We start from the raw sequence: 12,237 nt of genomic DNA, 5'->3' as shown, positions 1-12,237 counted from the left end.
TTTTTACATTTTAGATATAAAAAATAACTTTTACGTAAAAAATATTATTACTAATAAAATTATAGGATATGGTTGATAGGTAAATCAAATTAAACAAATAAAATAAAAGAAAAGTTACAAAAATTAAATAAATAATATATAAATAATATTTAATTAATTAAATTGAAAAAATAAATTTTACCATAAAAGAATTAAAAAGAATATAATATCGAAATATAATATGAACAAAATTATTTCTCCATAAAGAAAAAAAATCTCTATGTAGACGGAGAGAATCTCTCCATCTACGGAGAGATAGTTTCTCATTTCAGAAGGAGAGCAAAAGGAGAATCTCTCCATTCATGGAGAGATAGTCTCTCCTTTCAAAAGGAGAGTTCTCTTCTTTCAACTTTTCAAAAGGAGAGAGCTCTCATTTTGCACAGAGTGTTATCACTTCGTGCATGGAATGGTGATTTTTTCCTCCTTATTTATAGTACTTTTTTATTAATAAATATTTAATTTTAAAAATTAAATATATCTAAATATTTACTTAAAAATGTTGAAGTTGATATTTTTTTATCTATAAATAACTTTTACAATATATATAAGTTTTTTATTACTTTTAAGTAACTTAAATGATTTTTTTTACTTAAAAATAACTTTTTACATTTTAAATAGTGTTTTTATTAATATTTAATCATGGAGTCCCTATATTTTTTTTAAAAAAAATTGTTTATAGTAATTTATTAAAAAAATTAAATGTATATAAATATTTACTTAAAAATGTTGAAGTTAATATTTTTTATCTATAAATAACTTTTACAACTATAATTTATTTTTATAATATTCTAAATAACATGAAATGTTTTTTTACTTTCTAGATAATGTAACTTATAAGTAAAAGAAAAAAAATCATTTCAAGTTATTTAAAAGTAATAAAAAATCTATAATTGTAAAAGCTACTTATAGATAAAAAAAATATTAATTTCAACATTTATGAGTAAATATTTAGATATATTTAAAATTAAATATTAACAAAAAAATACTATAATTATAAAAAAAAATAAAAAAATTACATGGAGTGCTTTCACTCCATGCATCTCCTTGCAGACTGAGTGCTTTCACTCCATACACAGATACATGTTTTTTATTTTAATTATAGTAATTTTTTATTAATATTTAATTTTAAAAAATTAAATATATCTAAATAGTTGTTTTTACGTTAAATCGATTTGAAACGGATTTGGCAACATTAAATTATTCCATTCAAATGCACTGCAGCAATTTCTTCATATGTCATTTCACTGCTATGCCATTTCCACTACAATATTTGTCCATTCTTTGAATCTGACACTCTTTTTCCATTTTCTCACGCTATTAACTATCAACCATATCCTATAATTTTCTTAGTAATAATATTTTTTTAAATAATTTTCTTCATTGCTTTGAATCTGACACTCTTTCTCCATTTTCTCACACTATCAACTATCAAATGGTATCCTATAATTTTAAGAGTAATAATATTTTTTGAAATAATTTTCTACATAAAAGTGATTCATTTATTTTTAAATGTCTACTTAAAAACTTAAGTTAATATTTTTTTTACTTAGAAGTAGCTTTTACGATTATATCTTTTTTTTTAAATAACTTTAAACGATTTTTTTTACTTATATAAGTAATTTTTACATTTTAGAAATAATTTTTGTCTTATTATTAGTATGTTTATTTTTATTAATTTTTTACATGAAAAAGTGATTTTTTTACTTATATAATAAAAGTGGTTCAGCAAGGAGTGGAGAGTTGAGAGTTGGTGGAAAGTATGAAAAGTTGTGTATTGCAGTAGAAAGAACTGTCATCCTATTCCCAAAAAAAAAAAAATTAAACAAAAAACTATTAAAGTGTCTCCGTGCACGGAGAGCTTGCAGTAGAAAGAACTGTCATCCTATTCCAAAAAAAAAAAAAATTAAACAAAAAAATATTAAAGTGTCTCCGTGCACGGAGAGATAGATCTCTCTCATTTTTTATTATTTTTTATTATTATTTTTTTGCAAATTTCATTTTGATAAACTTGTTAGCGTAAAATATATTTTAAAAATTAAATATATTTACATATCTACTTAAAAATTTAAATTAATATTTTTTACTTCCGAGTAGCTTTTACAATTATAAGTTATTTTACTTTTAAATAACTTGAAGTAATTTTTTGAAAAAATTGTCGAGAAAAATAATAAATATTAATAAAAATAATTGATTTTTTTAAGAAAAAGACGAGTTATACGTATTTTTTAACACACACGTTTGATGTACGTTTAACTATTTTCGATATTCATTTAGATCATTCGATGTGCCTATGATATAGTTCTCGAAATAAGCTCCGAGAGATTATAGAAAATTTCTTGATTCGACTACCATACAATCGTCAATGAATTTTTAAAGTTAGCTTGTTATCGAAATTCTCGAAATAATAGTTTGAAAATGCCTATTTTGACGCCCGTAACATTTTCTAAGATTGCCCGTTTCATGCACCGTTGACGACGTACGGTACTGTGCCGTGAGTACTTCAAAATGATATTAAGAATGTAATATTTCGACTTCGTTTGATATCCCGTAATGAGCCTAAAAATGAAAACAAAAACATAAGTAAAAAAAAAAAAAATTGTTTGAGAGTGGTTCCGTGCACGGAGCAGGTTTGGCTCCGTGCACGGAGCAGGTTTTGGAGAGATAGATCCTTTTTTTTTTAATCAAATTTCATTTAGATAAATGTGTTAGTGTAAAATATATTTTAAAAATTAAATATATCTACATATCTATTTAAAAATTTAATTTAATATTTTTTATTTATAAGTAGCTTTTATAATTATAAATTTTTTATTTTTAAATAACTTGAAGTAATTTTTTGAGAAAATTGTCGAGAAAAAATAATAACCATTAATAAAATAATTGATTTTTTAAGAAAAAAGACGAGTTATGAGCATTTTTTAGCACATACGTTTGATGTACGTTTAACTATCTTCGATATTCATTTAGATTATTCGATGTGTCTATGATATAATTTTCAAAATGAGTTTCGAGAGAATATAGAAGATTTATTGATTCAACTATTGTACAATCATCGATGAATTTTTAAAATTAGCTTGTTATCAAAGTTCTCGAAATAATAGTTTGAAAATGTCTATTTTGACGCTTCGTGACATTTGCTACGATTGGCCGTTTCGCGCACCGTTAACGATATGTAATACTATACCGTTAGTACTTCAAAATGATATCAAGAATGTGATATTTCGACTTCATTTGATATCTCATAATGAGTCCGAAAATAAAAACAAAAACATAAGTATATATAATAAAAAAAAAAAAAAAAAACCAACCTTTATGCAATGCTCCGTGCATGGAGCAAACATCACTCTACATTGCTCCGTGCATGGAGCAATGCACATATTTTTTCTTTTCCTTTCTTTTTTAAAAATTTTATTTATAGTAAATTTTTTATTAATTTTTAATTTAAAAAAATTACATATATCTAAATATTTAATTAAAAATGTTGAAGTTGATATTTTTTTTATCTATAAGTAGCCTTTACAATTATATTTTTTTTATTACTTTTAAATAATTTGAAATAATTTTTTAACTTATAAGTAATTTTTTACATTATAGATAGTGTAATCTTTTATTAATATTTAATTTAAAATACTAAATATATCTAATCATTTATACTCAAAAATTTTAAATTAATATTTTTTTTACTTATAAGAAGCTGTTGCAATTATAAGAAAATGAGGAATTAATATTTTTTTACCTTAAAGTCACTTTAAAAAAAATACACTTATAATTGTAAAAGCTACTTAGGTAAAAAAAATATTAATCCCTCCTTATCTTTTAATTGAAAAAACTACTTATAAGAAAAAAATATTAACTTAAAATTTTTTTAAGTATAAATATTTAGATATATTTATTTATTTAAATTAAATATTAATAAAAAAGATTATACTATTTAGAATGTAAAAAGTTACTTATAAATAAAAAAATCACTTCAAGTTATTTAAAAGTAATAAAAAAATCTATAATTGTAAAAGCTACTTATAGATAAAAAAATATTAACTTTAACACTTTTAAGTAAATATTTAGATATATTTAATTTTTTAAAATTAAATATTAAAAAAATTACTATAAATAAAATTTAAAAAATAAAAAATATAAGGACTCCACTCCATGCACGGAGTGAATCACTCAGTGCACGGACTGAGTTTTCACTTCATGCATGGAGTCCTTTTTTTTTTATTTATAGTAATTTTTTTATTGGGTTCTCTTTATTTATGATTGAACTTAATTTTTTCAATTATTTTTTTTCTCTGTGAAAGGAGATTTTATTTTTCTATTTAAAATTTTTTTAATATTAATTTTTTTTATATTTAAATTTTTTTCAACTTTTTTCTATTGTTGAAAGTAGAAATTACTTTTTTTTGCACAAAGCTTCACTGTTCATTTTTTTCATTTACGTTTTCACATTCAACTGATTTGAAATTGGTTTGGTCAAAGTGGATTGATTTTTTTATTATATTATAAAAAAATATAAAGAAATCTACCATCTATCACTCTTTCAAGTCACCCATTCTCCCTCCTTCAATTTAATCAATTTCTGTCGAAAAATCCAACTTTTATGTACGAAAAAAACTCTCCAAATTCTTGTTCTTTCTGTGGGGAAAAAAATATCGCGCAGTCCTCATCTCAATCGTAGGGAAGAAAACCATAGAATTTGTGACGATTATCCTTGGGTACGTTCTTGCAAATTTATTTATTTTTGTTTGTATTTCCGTTTTTTAGTTTAAGGTATGTAGTTTTTATTTCTGTGTATAGATGAAAATCTAGATTGGCTCATCTTCATTTACCTAGATGTGAGGTATGTTCTTGTCTCTATATATACGTGAAAATCTAACTGGACTTTTATTTTTTTCTTGGATATGGCTATGAAATTTATGTTTTTGTTGGATGTTTGCTTTCTTGTGAATTTACTTTTTATTTTCTTCGGCTTTATTTAACGTAATGTATTTTTTTTTTTTTTGCTAAGTGTGTAAAAGTTAGTTAGGTCTTTTTTTCTTTACCCTTATTTACTTGAGAAGCTTAAATTTTTTTATCATTTTTTTTATATTTACTAAGGCTTACAAGAGTTTGCTTCGGATATGTTTGGAGTCCTTTTAGTCCAGTTAGCAGTGTTTACAGTTTCGTTATTGTTTGCATTTGTAAAGAGGATTGTTAATTTGTTCAGTAGTTTAAAGACGCATGTATAAACCATTTGTAGTTCTTTTAAGGAGAGAAAATGTACCCAACCTATAAAGAGAAAAGAATTAAAAAGAAAAAGAAATTTATAATATGAACAAAACAAACTTAAAAAAATATTATGTAATTAAACAAAAAAATAAACAAATTAAAGTTACAAAAATGAAACAAAGAATATATTAATATTATTTAATTAAAATTGAAAAAAATAAATTTTATCATAACGAGAAAAGAATTAAAAAGAATTTTAAATCCAAAATAAAAAAATTATAATATGAACAAAACAAATTTAAATAAAAAATAAGAAAAAAAAACTCTCCATAGACGGAGAGAATTTCTCCATTCATGGAGAGATTGTCTCTCCTTTAAAAATGAGAGTTTCAGAAGAAAAAGAGTGCTCTCTCATTTTGAAAGGAGAGTTTACTTTCAATGGATGAAAATCTTATTTTATTTTATTTTTAAAATTTTTTGTTTATATTATAGATAAATTTTTTTCTATTTAATTTTTTTAAAATTCTTTTCTTATTGAACTTAATTTTTTTAATTACTGTTTTTCTCTCCTTCAAAGGACAAATTTTTCCGATTACAAATTTTGTTAATTTAAATTTGTTCAATGTAAAATTATTTCAATTTTCTACTGGTGGAATTACTGATTAATTTATTTTTAAAATTTTTTTTGTTCGTATTATAGTAAACTTTTTTTCTATTTAAATTTTTTTAAATTCTTTTCTCTTTATGATTGAACTTAATTTTTTTAATTACTGTTTTTCCATCCTTCAAATGAGAAATTTTTTCTATTCAAAAATTTTTCAATATAAATTTGTTTGATTCAAAATTATTTCAATTTTTTCTAAAGGTGGAAATTACTGCTTTTCTTTGCACAAAGCTGAACTATTCATTTTTGTCATTACTATATTGAATCCTTGCTCCGTTTATACATCAACGTTACACTTGGCGGCATTAATCAAGATACTAAAGGAGAAACTAATAATTTTAAGTAGAAATTGGGGAAATAATAGTAAAAACCCATTAATTTTGAGTTTGGAAAAAAAAATAATAAAATTTGACAATACTTATAATTTCCATTTTTACCACTCGACTTTTAGTTTCAGAGATGTTCGTGATTTCTTTTAATCGGTTTATTTTCCAAAAAAAAAAAATGCAACTGTCCATATTCATGTTTGAAGTTACATTATTTTCGATTATATTTATTGAGTTTTTGTGCAATCCTAATAAATTAGCTGTTTTTCTATTTGATTTGACTTGGCAAGAGTTGTACATTTGCTACTATAAACCAGGCGATCGAATTTCCAATAACTTGCTTTGTACATGTTTCTTTGATTCTTGCACTTGATTGGAGCAAACTTTCGAAAACGCAGGGTGCAACTTTAGTGGTAAGGTAGTCAATCACACTACTATTTTTGCTTCCCTTTAAAATAGTTTTTGATTTCTGATAAGAATCTAACAAGAATTTGAGAAGCTACTATAGACTAACACGTAAATAAGTATGGAGCTTTTATTGAATGTTGTTGACAAACAAAAAGTTCAGCCCAACTCGAATAGTCCAAGGAATGAAGCTAAATTGGAAGATCCCCAAAATCAGATAGCCCAAGGAACGAATCAATCAGGCAATGCAGAATAAAGGCCCAAACAGGGAAGCCCATGAATGCGGTAACACCATCGCCCAAGGTTGCAAGTCGCCCAAGATTTGAGTGAATGAATTGCCATATAGTCGCCCAGAGTTGTGACCCCGCTCTCGTCCAAACATTCAAGTCGCCCAACATCTTAGCAAACGTAAGATGTTATGTTGCAGTGAATAAAGCAGTTATTGGGTAGTCCTACCACGTTCCACGATTCAAAGAATTCAATTGAAGACGGTTGAACGACAAAAGTAATGGCAGCAGGCAGTTTCATGACAAGTTGGCCACTACAAGAAAAGTGGGCAGTTATAGAGCGATCAAGCAGTTTTTCAGCGGTTGATCACGAAAAGATCATCCAGGGAATATAAAAGGAAGAAAAAACATAGAGCAGAGGACCCCGAATCAAACACTCTCAAACAGAGAATATGTAACTTTCAATTTCTTAGTTTAGATTTAAACACTTCTTTTACAGTAACTCGTGTGCTTGCGCCCCTTGAAGACATTCTATTTTTATTTTCCAATTGTAAAGTCATCGCCAATAAAAACGCCCCTTTTTGGGACTTTGTCTCAAGAGGTTTGTCCCTTACACAATCGTTTGATCCCTTTTTAATTGTTAGCGACTAACCTGCGCGAAACAATTTGGCACGCCCAGTGGGACAGTGGTGTTTGGTGTTGAAGATACAAAAGGTGAAACAATATGCCTCAGAGATCCGATAAGGAAGCAGCAAGTCAGGGAAGAATCCAGTATGTGATCGAGCGATATGAGGAGCAGCATAGCTCTCCACGAACAGATGGACAGAATCAGAGCAGTAACAGTCGTTACGAATCAATGGCAAAGTTGAGTCCTCGAACTATGCGTGCACTACTTGGAGAACTCATACAAGATGTCGTTGAACAGGTAAATCTTTGAAATATTCATAATATGGAAAGATTTACCCAGAATGGGAATGCACATTATGACAACATGGCCAAACAACTGAATACTTTGAATGAAATAATGAATAAGTTAGTAGGCCAAATTTGTCAACCAGTTATGCCTCTTGCAAACCATTTTCAAATTAGGACAATTGTGGGACATAATCCCTCAGTCCTAAATCCAATCAAGGGGTAGAACCACATTTCGGTCCCTCTACTTCAAATCAAGGGGATGGTGTAATGCCAAATCAGAACAATGGTAGTAGTACGCCTAACTTGGGGGGTATCCAAATGTAAGAGATAATGTCCTAAATAACGGACAGAATACCCCACGTGTTAATGAGGGAATAAATATTCAGGCTAATGGTAACAATTGCCCAAATCATGGTAACTTTATTCCTAATCAAGGACCAAATATCAGGCATCAAGCAAATCAACCGGTCAACCAACCTGTAGGGATTCCATATGACCCCAACGTCATGTTGAGGAATCAGATTATGGAAATCGTATAGGATCAGATGGCTTTTGGGGTACGTCATCTCATTAGGCCGACTTACACAAAGTCATATCCTGATTGGATAGACCAAGCATATCCATGACCTAGAGGATATAAAGTGCCAGAATTCTCACTATTTACCAGTTTAGGGGAAGTGTCTACTCTAGAACACATAGGACGATTCACACTGCAAAGTGGTGACGTAACTGATTATCATAAAATGAGGCTTTTTCCTAGCTCATTAACAGGAGTAGCTTTCTCCTAGTTCATCAATTTGCCAGCGAATTTTGTTTAAACATGGCAACAATTGGAATAATTATTCCACGCTCAGTTTTATAAGACTGAGTCTGAAGTTACTTTGGCCGATTTGGCGAGCTTACGTCAAATGCCAAACGAATGGGCAGAAGGTTTCCTCCAAAGGTTCAAGACAGCAAGAAGTAAATGTTTTGTACCTCTGCCCGAAAAAGAGTTTGTCAAAATCGCTTAATGTTGTTTGAGCTTTGATTTAAAAAAGAAATTCCAAGACAACGAATTTCCTGACCTTTTCCAATTGAGTGCAAACGTGATTAGGTATGAACGAGTGATAAGAGAAGAAGAGCAGATAAAAAATTCTAGCAAGGGGACTTATTATAGAGATCCAAATTTTGATGTTCATACCATCAATGACGAGTCATACGATCAGACCGAAATGCATTTGGCCGAATTAGTAAAAGGAGACACGTATACTTGTCCCATAATGGCTAAGCCTAGACCATCGGACAAAGATGAGCCTATGAAAGATGAAAACATAAAAGCTAGAACGTTCTCGTTCGATGTAACCAAAGCTGACCTTATATTTGATAAATTATATAATGATAAGCAGATAAAGCTGAGTGATAAGCATAAATTGCCAAACCCCGAACAAATTAAGGGTAAAAAATATAGTAAGTGGCATAATGCGTGGTCACATTTGACTAACAATTGCTTGATTTTTCGCCATGTGTTACAGGATGCCATTGAATCAGGACGAATTACGTTCGATGATAAGAAGAAGATGGCAGTGGATGAAAATCCTTTTCCACAACCACTTGGAGTGAATATGGTGACGTTTGGTTTCAAAAACAAGTTGTCAAAATTCAAATTGGTTATAGATGATGGAGAAGAAGACCCTGAATCACATCCCAGTGTCTTTGAACGTATTAAAGGGGAAAGAGCCAAAGAAGGATGAAGACGTCTTGTGTGCGAGATGTAAAAGAGAACTGAGTGGGAATACGGAGAAACCAGGAATATGGCAATATCCCCATCGCCCTACCCTCCTCCCAAACGCCCAGCCTGGTAGAGGACGAGGTACATCGTTCTGCAAGAGATCGCCTTTTGAGAGGCAGTTCAGGCTAGTAGATAATAGGAGAACATTCAGGCCGCAACCTCGCCAACCAAATGTATGACATTCGTTCCAGTATAATGCAGGAAGGGCAATACCCTTTGACAAGATGACTAGAACCCAACAAAGGCGTTTCCAACGAAATTATGGACGAATGATGAGGCAACAACAGGGAGTGCCACGTCCTAAGGCGCCTAAACTACTCAAGGTAGCCAATCAAAATGTTCTCAAAGATAGTGAAGAGACCGGTACAGATGAATCAATGAAAGAGTTGTCAGAAACTTCTTCTGGGAGATCAAAGTTTGAGCGAGACAGAAAGGATGAAGAAGATCCAGATCAGCCCCTTACTATTCAGTTCGGTACGTTACCTCCTGTTGTGGCTAATAACTATTTACTAGCTAATGAGTTCAAGAATAAAGAGAAAGAAGAAGAAAAAAGAGAGGATAACGAAGGAGAAGCATGCGTGCTGGAATATGAAGCAGGCCAGACTTCTAGAGAGGCCTACAATGGTGAGGAGGATGATGGAATGACAGACATTGAAGAGGAAATCGACCTGAAAGCAGAAAGGAAAAGAAGAGGAGTGTTGCACAATACTCTGTTGAAGCAACTACATCGAGAGGGAGTTCGTGAAGTAGACTTATTGGGAGAACCATCTGGGCATTCTTTCGATTTTTACGTGCTGTACGGGACGCCCAAAAGGAAGAAGAGAGTGCCTCATTCTGAAAAGTATGGATCGCCTTCAAGAATAATGCCTCCTCCCACAGGTTGGGTAACTGAAGAGGAAGTATCAGAAAACAGTAAAAGGGAAATTCAGGAGACAGAGGCTCAGTGCGATATGCTGCATGTTGACTTATCACAAAAGGATAACTTAACAGAGGACAAGCAGGAAGTAGAAATAGAGGCTGCCGAAAAGGTTATTTTTAAACGGCCAGCCATGAAATTGACTAAACACTTGAGGCCGTTGTACGTTAAAGCTCTAGTTAATGGCATACATGTGGCAAAATTGCTTATCGATAATGGAGCAGCTATAAACACCATCCCATCTAGGATGATGAGGAAATTTGCAAAGACAGAAGGGGATATGATTCCAACAGAAGTCATCCTTACAGTTTCAATGGAGGAGCAACTGCAGCTAAGAGAGTTATGCCATTGGACATAACTATAGGTACAACTACTAGGACCACAGTCTTCTTTGTAATAGATGGTCCTACTAGTTACAATGTGTTACTAGGAAGAGATTGGATACACGGAAGTCGCTATATACCCTCATCGCTCCATCAATGCCTGATTTTTTGGAATAACAAGGGTGAAGTAGAGGTGGTACAGGCCGATCATAGGCCTTTTGTCGCAGAAGCAAACTCAGTGGAAAAGTTCATGTATGAAGGAAACTATGGACCTGTCAGGGTAGTACAAGATGGGGAAGAAACTCAAGTTGTCGACAAAGAGAAGAGCCATTTTCAGTGGACGCACTCACTGAAATGTTCAGACAGATGAGGCCAAATATAGTGGCCTTAGAAGAGCCAGTAATTGACAAAAGAATAATTAAGGAGTCTTGAATGAGTTCTAAGCAACAAGAGCAAATGGCCGATATTCAGGCCTTTAAAGCCAAATTAATGGCTTTCAATAAAGAATGCAAGGACAAGGCGAAAGAAGAGGCAACCCTGAAAGCGCTGAAAGACAAATTAGTAGTATTCGAATTGGAACAAAGTATTGGCCGAGAAGTCAACAAGGTGGATTGTTTAGAAGAAGAAATGCTTACAAGGGAGCTGGATGATGAAGTAATGCGGATCATCAAGCCTGGATACGCTCAAGCACAAGACCCTCTGATTAAAGTAAATATTGGCAATGAAGGAGAAAATCGTCCAATATTCACCAGCCAGATACTCGATCAAGAGGTTAGTGATAAATTAGTCGCTTTGTTAAAGGAGTATAAAGATTGTTTTGCTTGGGAATATGAACAAATGCCTGGTTTAGATAGAGACTTGGTGGAACATAGATTATCAACTAAGCATACTTTTAAACCTCATAGGCAACCTCCCAGACATTTTGCTCCTAATGTACTCCATGAGATTAAGAAAGAGATAGAGCGATTATTAAAAGCAGACTTTATTAGAACAGCCAGGTATATCGAATGGTTGTCCAATATCGTGTCAGTACTAAAAAAGAATGGTAAACTAAGGGTGTGCATAGACTTTAGAAATTTAAACATAGTCACGCCCAAAATGAGTATCCAACGCCCACGGTAGATTCTTTAGTAGACTCGACTGCCGGACACGTCATGTATTCTTTCATGAATGGGTATTCAGGATACAATCAAATTTATATAGCTGAGGAAGACATACATAAAACTGCCTTTAGATGTCCTGGGTCTCTAGGATGTTTCGAATGGGTAGTCATGCCTTTCGGCCTGAAAAATGCAGGAGCAACTTATCAAATGGCAATGAATTTAATTTTTCATGATATGATAGGCAAGTTTGTTGAAGTGTATGTAGACGATATAGTGGTCAAATCCATTAAAGAAGAGGACCATTTCGAACAGTTAAGAGGTTCATTTGAGCGAATGAAGCAATATA

The sequence above is a fragment of the Olea europaea genome, chromosome 22, assembly GCF_002742605.1.
Source record: "Olea europaea var. sylvestris chromosome 22, O_europaea_v1, whole genome shotgun sequence".
Classification (NCBI taxonomy): Eukaryota; Viridiplantae; Streptophyta; class Magnoliopsida; order Lamiales; family Oleaceae; genus Olea; species Olea europaea.
This window is presented reverse-complemented; position numbering follows the sequence as displayed.